Source organism: Schistocerca cancellata, chromosome 1 (genome assembly GCF_023864275.1).
Source record: "Schistocerca cancellata isolate TAMUIC-IGC-003103 chromosome 1, iqSchCanc2.1, whole genome shotgun sequence".
In the NCBI taxonomy this organism is placed as follows: Eukaryota; Metazoa; Arthropoda; class Insecta; order Orthoptera; family Acrididae; genus Schistocerca; species Schistocerca cancellata.
The window spans coordinates 1,043,900,547-1,043,908,116 of record NC_064626.1 but is presented as its reverse complement, the minus strand read 5'-3'; positions in this window follow the sequence as shown (position 1 = coordinate 1,043,908,116).

Genomic DNA, 7,570 nt, shown 5'->3' with positions numbered 1-7,570 from the left:
ACGTGTTGAGCAATTCGGCGGTACGTCCACCCGGCCTCCCGCATGCCCACTATACGCCCTCGCTCAAAGTCCGTCAACTGCACATACGGTTCACGTCCACGCTGTCGCGGCATGCTACCAGTGTTAAAGACTGCGATGGAGCTCTGTATGCCACGGCAAACTGGCTGACACTGACGGCGGCGGTGCACAAATGCTGCGCAGCTAGCGCCATTCGACGACCAACACCGCGGTTCCTGGTGTGTCCGCTGTGCCGTGCATGTGATCATTGCTTGTACAGCCCTCTCGCAGTGTCCGGAGCAAGTATGGTGGGTCTGACACACCGGTGTCAATGTGTTCTTTTTTCCATTTCCAGGAGTGTACAATACAAAACCCATACCCTGGTTAGGTAACATACAACTATTGTGAATGCCAGTATAAAAAGTATAAAATAAAAAATAAAAAAATCACAAAATCTTCTATCCTAAGATCAGACAACAGTGAACAAAATCGTAATAAAATTAATAAATTAGTGACCTTCAATTAAAAATAGAAAATTGATAATCAATGTTATATTAGAGTGCAGTATCGATGGCGAATATGTCATGGCTTTTCTGTGTGATTTTCTTGTTTTCCTATGGTTGATCTCACAGAGGAACGCCCAGTCGCCTCATCACCGGCAGCCAGCACATGACAATCCGCTGGGGCGCTCCACACTACTCACACTAGTAGGTCTCTGAATATATCAAAGTAAGCATTCAAGTTAGACTCGTTCTGTTCATTCAGCAGTAATTCCGGTTGTTGTTTCCTGTGCACATAAATCTCCATTTCTTTGAGCAGGTTCATTAACTGCCCCTTTGGTGCCTTATGCAACACTTTCATATTACTATCTATATGTCCTAGTGAATGTCTTTCCCTGTCCTTATGTGTACTGAATGGACTTTCTTTTTCCTTTATTATTATTTTAAACCTTTACGAAAAGTAGGTCGGCAGCAACCTATCCATGCTGCTCTTCAGCCATAGAAAAAAACATACAATAAGCACAAAAGACATAAAAACAGATGTACATGTAGGATAAAAACAAGAGACAGACAAATGTAAAAGAAATGTAGTCGTTCATGGAAAGCACTGGTCGCACAGGAAAGTTCAACTCAGTGCACAAACGTAGACTGACGTTTGAACATGTGAACGTAGGAGCACTGATGAAGAAACACCTTTGCACTAAGCCCAAGAGAAATACTAACACAATGATGGCGATCTTTGGCGCACTATAAACACACTGTTGCTCGAAAAAAAGGGGAGGCCTGCCACAGAGAAATATGGGAGGGTAGGGGGGAGGGGGGGAAGGATGCCAAGTGGGGAGAAGATCGGAGGGATAGGGGAGAGGGTGTGGGGGGTGTGGAAGCCTGGGGAGGGGGAGGAGAGGGAGAGAGGAGGGAGGAAGTGAGGAGGGAGAGAAGGGAAAGAGGGTGTCCTGGAGGAAAAACACAGGAGGAGGAAGGGGAGGATTAAATCTGGTAGGAGGGGTAGATGGAGGGGACGATGGCATCATCCAGGAGGGGGAGTTGGTGGAAGCCACCTTGGGCAAGGGTATGGAGTGTGGTAAGATGGAGAGCGGGTGGGATGCAGGTGTACAGGCATGGCAGTGGACGAGGGTGGGAAAGGATGGGAGAGACAAGCAAGTGAGGGGGATCAAGTTTACGGGAGGTGTAAAGGATCCGTACGCATTCAAGTGAGAGGAGGAGGTGTGGGAAAGGAATTAAGTCGTATAGGATCCGCATGGGGGATGGGAGATGGATGCTATAGGCGAGGCGGAGCACATGACATTCCTGGATTTGAAGGGACTTGTAGAAGGTAGGAGGGGCGGAGATCCAGGTGGGATGGGCATAACAGAGGATGGGGCAGATGAGGGATTTATAGGTGTGGAGGACTGTGGAGGGGTCCAGACCCCATGTGCGGTCAGAAAGGAGCTTGAGGAGGCAGAGTCAGGAGTGTGCCTTGGCTTGGATCATCCATAGATGGGGGGTCCAGGAGAGGCGACGGTCAAGGGTGACGCCAAGGTACTTGAGGGTGGGGGTTGAGGTTGATAGGATGGCCATAGACAGTGAGATAAAAATCTAGGAGACAGAAGGAAGGGGTGGTTTTGCCTATAATGAAAGCCTGGGATTTTGAAGGATTGACCTTGAGCAGACACTGGTTACACCAGGTGGTGAACTGGTCAAGATGGGACTGGAGATGTTGCTGGGAGTGTTGCAGGGTGGGGGCGAGGGCAAGGAAGTTGGTGTCATCGGTGTATTGGAGAAGGTGTAAGGGGGGTGAAGGCGATGGCATGTCCGCCGTGTAAAGAAGGTAGAGAAGAGGGGAGAGGACAGAACCTCAGGCACACCGGTGGAGGGGTGGAAGCTGTAGGAATCTGTGTTATGGGTGGTGACATAGGAAGGACAGTGAGAAAGGAAGGAGGCAATCAGAAGAACGTAGTTAATGGGAAGGGCGAAGTTTTGGAGCTTGAAGAGGAGACCAGAATGCCATACACGGTCATGGGCATGCTCAAGGTAGAGAGAGTGGAAGATGGCGGAGCGACGGGAATTTAGTTGTTTGGAGAGGACGTGAGTGAGGTGAAGGAGAAGGTCATCGGTAGAGAAGGACGGCCGAAGGCCACATTGGGTAGAGGGAAGGAGGCAGTGCTGGTGGAGGTGCTAGTGGATGCTTCGGGTGAGGATGAATACCAGGACATTGCTGAAGACGGAGGTGAGGCCGGTATTACATTATCAAATTTCTTTGTCAAAGATTTGATCAAAGATGTGATCAAATATTCGTAAAATATATTTGACAAAAATCTTTGACGTAGCGCTAAAAAGGGGTATTACCCTGTCATCATATTTTTCGTCAAAGTTCAAGATGGGTGACAACAACAACTTGTTATTAACCACAGCACTTGCATGTACCACAACTGCACTGTGTGCACATGCGGAGGAGAAGTGGGGGAAAATAAGGAAACATACCTAGGTAAAGCCAGGGGTTTTATGACGACACGATAAAAGCATTCAACAAAACTTCTAACGTGAGCTTATATTGGAGGACGTCAGGTCATACATGAATTACTTAAGAATGGATAAGCATACATTTCTGTATGTGCTCAGTGGAGGGTATCATCATATCACAAAGCACAATACTCACTTAAGAACTGCTATATCTGCAGAAGACAGGCTTACTGTAACACTCCGATTCCTTGCTACAGGAGAGAGTTAGGTTAGCTTAGGTTAGGTCACAATCTTCTTAATCTATTTTTGTATTCATGGTACGTTGTAAAGCGCCTTATCAGCTTCATACATCTCTGTTAATTTTGTAACTGTCAGTAACACCAATTGTATTTACCAGCAATGTTTATAAAAACACTACAGACGACAGAACGCTGCAGCGATGCTAGCGCTCTACTTGGTAACATGTCACATTGCAGTGAACAGAAGACAAGCGACTTCTTTGATCAAATCTACAGCGGGGCCCTAGATTTGATCAAATATTTGATGACATTTGACAAACTCCCCTATTAGACCATCAAATTTCTTTCACAAAGATATTTGACAAAGATATTGGACAAAGAAATCTGATATTGTAATATCGGCCTAACACTGATGGGATGGTAGGAGGAGACAGTGGATGGCAGTTTGTTGGGTTTGAGGAACATCAGGATCCAGGAGGTTTTCCACAAGTCGGGGTAGAAGCTGGTGGACATGACCACATTATATAGTCTGGCCAGGGTGGAAAGGAAGGAGGGAGGAGCTTCATCGAGGTGATGGTAGGTAACACAGTCGTGACTGGGGGTGGTGTTGCATTTCATGCTTAGTGTAGCTATGATATCTTGAGTGGTGATAAGGGTGTTGAGTTCAGTGTGTGTAATGTTGTCCAAGTAATGGAAGCCAGGAGCGAGTGGAGGGGCAGAGGTGTCAGTTCGATCACGGACATCAGAGAAGAGGGAGTAATCGAACTGGGGATCATCAGAGATGGTAAAGATATTGGAAAGGTAGGAAGCAAAATGGTTGGCGTTACTAAGGTTATCAGGAAAGGGGTGGTCATCATGAAGGAGAGGGTAGTAGGGGGAGGGTTTAGACCCGGTAAGGTGGCGGAAGTCTGACCAGTACTTCGACAAGTTAATAGGCAGCATAGCATTAAGGCAGGTGCATGTCTGTCACCAGTCCTAGCGTTTCTTGGCCATAAGCAAGTTTCGTACGTGTCGTTGGAGTTGCCAGTGGCATTTTGGTGTGCCCCGATCCTGTGTGTGAAGCAATGCACGGTATAAATGGTGGGATTCACGAAGGAGGAGAATGGACTGTGGGGGTAAGGTGGGGCAGTGCGGGTGGATGGCGACGGTAGGGATGTGTGCCTCCACGGCCTCAGACAAGGTCTGCTGGAGAAAGGAGGCAGCATGGGTAATGTCATCAGGGTGGTGGCAGGTGAGCAGGTGGCTATCAATCCAGGTAGTGAGGGTATCCCAGTAGGCATTCCAGTTGGTGCGGGAATAGTCAGGGACATATTTCAGGGAAGGGTCGATGCAAGGATCTGGGCAGGGGCGACAACTGTCTGATACGGTGAGAAGGACAGGGAGACGGTCACTGCCAATATGGTCGAGGATGTCCACCGTCATGTGGCCAAGGAGCTTGGGGGAGGCCAGGACGACATCGAGAGTGGTATTGGATTCGGGGCAGGTGTGTTGGGGAATGGGAAGGATGTCACCTTGGAGGGAGGTGAGGAACCAATGCCACCACCGTAGCTGGGCAGCGGAACAACTATGGATGCTGAGGTCGGCGGCAATCACGTAGGAGGAGAAGGTACGGTCAATGTGGGAAAGGAAGTTGAAGGGAACAGGGGTAGACGGATGGAAGTAGATGGTGGTGCAGGTAACGGTAAGGCCGGGGAAGAAGAGACTGAAAATCGGCGATGGTGGCCAATGGCTACCACACCACATGCTACTGGGAGGGGATTATCAGAGCGCTGAAAGAGATAGGGTTATTTGTGTATGGTATGTTCGGGCTGGAGAAAGGTTTCGTTCAGGAGGAAGGCATCCATGCATTGGGTCGTGAGAGTATGCATGAGGAGGTTCTCGTTAACAGGAAGGGAGCAGATGTTGTTGAACAAGATACGATGGTGTCGTGCCATGATGGGAAGTTAGATGAGGGTGTCTAGACAGGAGAAGGTGAAGTGGGCCTGATTATGGGAGTAGGTGGCGTAGGTATTTAGGTGGAAAATGGAGCAGGCAGCGAGGGATATCTGTTGGAGGATGTGGGGGCACCGGAAGGGATGGACTTTTGAAAAATGATAGTAATGAATTGGATGATGTCCTCGGCAGTGGGGGGGGGGGGGGGGGGGGGAGGATGAACGGAGTTGCCAGGAAGGGTGGGGACGTCCAGAGGTCAGACAGGGACGGTGAGTTCAGGAGTGGAGGGGGGGGGGTCGGGCCTTGTGCTTCTGGGAGTGGGTGCGGTGGGGTAAGTTTCAAGTGTTACAGAAAGGGGGGGACTGGAGGTTGGGACACTGCTGGAGGAAGTGCACTTGCTTACAGCACGGGCAGACTGGGGTCTCATGGCAGTCAGATGTTCGATGTGCATTGTAGCGCAAACACCTCTGGCAGCAGACAGATTGAGGAGGGGAACGGGAAGGGTCAACTTTGTACCAGCAGTGGAACAGGAGGGCGCCCTCTCTTAGGAGAAGGTCAATGGAGGGAGTGTGCTTGGAGAAGACCCACATGAGGCAGTTGGGGCTGGCAGGATTATAGATCTGGTGGATGGCACGCACGTCCAGGTAGGGATAGGCCTTGAGCTTCACCAACACCTCCTCCTCCATGATCGTCGGAGTAAGCCCAGTGATCATGGCGGTGAGGGTCGGCAGGCGACATGTGGGTTGGTGGGAAGAGGAAGGTGAAGGAGCTGTGGCGAGGCAGGCATTTGGGCCAAAGCGGGTAATAGGGAGTTTGGAAAGGATGTCAGTATGGAGGATGGGGCTAGGGGAGTAGATGAGGACTGAGTCCCTACGGGGGGGGTGGGGGGGGAGGTAGATAGGGGCTCCTGGGAAGTGTTGGCAGACGAGCAGGGTGAAGTTCTGGGCCTCCAGGAGAGAAGGATCTGGATTGGACAGAAGGTATTTATGGGAAGGGGGCAGGGCAGTGGAGAGGGGGGAAAGAAGTGGGAGGCAGTGAGGCACCCATGGCATCATGGAGGAGGGAGGAGGGAAAGGCTGGTATTTTTTAGGAGTTGAGGAGGCGGCGGTGCCACTGGGTTGCTTAACTGCAGCGGAAGGGTGGGAGGAGGCTTGGAGGATGGGAGCAACCGGGAGATTGCGGGAGGGGGCTTCAGGAGTGGTTGTAACAGTGTGGGGGAGTGGAGGGAAGGGGCGCAGGAATAGGAAGGGTGAGAAGCAGGGGATGGATTGGGGGGGGGGGGCGACTGTGTACACCATGTGATTGTGGTGGCAGCAGCAGAGGGAGAGGTGCAGACAATGACTGTGGTGGTTGTGGTGGGGTGGGGGTAGTCATGGTAAGAGTTACAAGGGAAAACAGAACATGAGAAACGGAACAAAAATGGACGAAGACAGTGACAAATCACACACAACAATGAAGACAAAGATGAAGATGAGGATGCTGGCAGGGACCAAAGCCCCACTCTACTGCCACCGACGGGGGGGTGGCTGCAGGAGGAAGATCCACTGCCGGGAGCGGCGATGGGCTGCATCGCATCTGCTGCTGCTGCTGCTGGAACCTGCAAGGGCTGCTGGAACCTGCAAGGGCTGCTGGGACCTGCGAGGGTTGCTGGAACCTGCTGGTGGTGCTGGAACCTGCTGACAGAGCTGGAACCTGCTGGTGGTGCTGGAACCTAAGGGCGTGGCTAGAACCTGCCAGCTTGGCCGGAACCTGCCGGCATGGCTGGAACCGGATGATGTGGCTGGAACCGGCCGGTGTTGTGGGAACTGGCTGGCTGTGCTGGAACTGCTGGTGCTGCTGCAGTCACCAGGACTGGCGCTGGCGCTGCGGGACAGGTGCCGTCGACTTCTGCTGCTTCTGCTAAAAACCCTAGTGCTTCGACAATTGTGGCAACAATTCTCAATGGGCGGCACTCAACAAGAGTTCCGCCGAAGATCACCGAATGCATGTTCTCTAAAACGAGTATGGAAATTTCTTCCTGTCTGACCGATGTAAAATTTACCACAGTCCTGGCAGCTAATCTTGTAAACACTAGACCCTATATGTTTATTGCTGTCGTTACCAACTTTGTGCTGTAGCTTACAACCAACTGTAACTTTTGCTTGAAACTCAAATTTTATTTTCATTTTTCTGAAGGCCTGCACAACTCTGTCTGAAAACACACCATTGTATAACATAACCACAAACTTCTTGCCCTCTGGTTCTATTGGCTTCTTCCTATCACGTATTTTTGATTTTAGTTTATAATAAAGTTTCATTACGTCACAATCTTTATATCCATTTGCCAGGGCAAAACTGCACTCTAATATAACATTGATTATCAATTTTCTATTTTTAATTAAGGGTGACTAATTTATTAATTGTATTATGATTTCGTTCACTGTTAACTGATCTTAGGATAGA